Source organism: Sinocyclocheilus anshuiensis, unplaced genomic scaffold (genome assembly GCF_001515605.1).
Source record: "Sinocyclocheilus anshuiensis isolate Anshui unplaced genomic scaffold, SAMN03320099.WGS_v1.1 scaffold1514, whole genome shotgun sequence".
Taxonomy (NCBI): domain Eukaryota; kingdom Metazoa; phylum Chordata; class Actinopteri; order Cypriniformes; family Cyprinidae; genus Sinocyclocheilus; species Sinocyclocheilus anshuiensis.
This window is the reverse complement of record NW_015546148.1, coordinates 55,314-56,001: the sequence shown is the minus strand read 5'-3', so window position 1 is coordinate 56,001 and position 688 is coordinate 55,314. Positions and strand designations below refer to the sequence as shown.

General features: G+C 30.8%; 1 protein-coding gene across 1 annotated transcript in view; it reads right to left on the bottom strand.

The window, feature by feature from the left end:
- Positions 1-688, bottom strand: part of LOC107701240 (serine/threonine-protein kinase DCLK2-like) — a 21,884-nt gene that overhangs the window by 14,436 nt on the left and 6,760 nt on the right. The gene's annotated exons all lie outside the window — the stretch shown is intronic.

The window sequence follows — 688 nt, the reverse complement described above, 5'->3', positions numbered from 1 at the left end:
TGTTAAATTCAGAGTTGATTTTAAGGTTTTAGTTTTTGTATTTAAAGCACTTCATGGTCTTGCCCCAATTTACATTTCAGATCTTCTCCATTTCTACTCTCCTGTGAGAACGCTTAGATCGTCTTCCCAGAAGTTATTGATTGTCCCAAAATCTTGTTTAAAATCTAAAGGGAACAGGGCTTTTTCAGTTCTAGGTGCTACGCTCTGGAACACTTTGCCTTTATCCATCAGATCATCCCCTACGTTATCTTCTTTTAAATCATCTCTTAAAACATATCTTTTTTCTCAGGCTGTTGCTTAACTTGAAAATACTTTTTTGATTTGTTTCTGTTTGTTTCTTTGTTTGGTGATGTTTTGTATTACCTATTGTATAATTTAATGATTATTTTAATTAAAATTTTATATTGTCTTAATGCTTTTGTTAGCTGATATTTCTGATGTTTTGGCTGTGCAGCACCTTGGTCAGCACTCGTTGCTTTTAAGGTGCTATATAAATAAACTTGACCTTGACCTTATATTGTTACAAATAAAATCAGTTTATGTTTTAATATTGTTTTTTATTTATTTAATTTTAAATAACAAAATGTTTTTAGTTTAACGATACTAACCCTGCAAACACAGAAAACAAATAGACTAGCAAAATATTATTTTCTCTGAAGTGTGTGTGTGTGTGTGTGTGTGTGAGTGA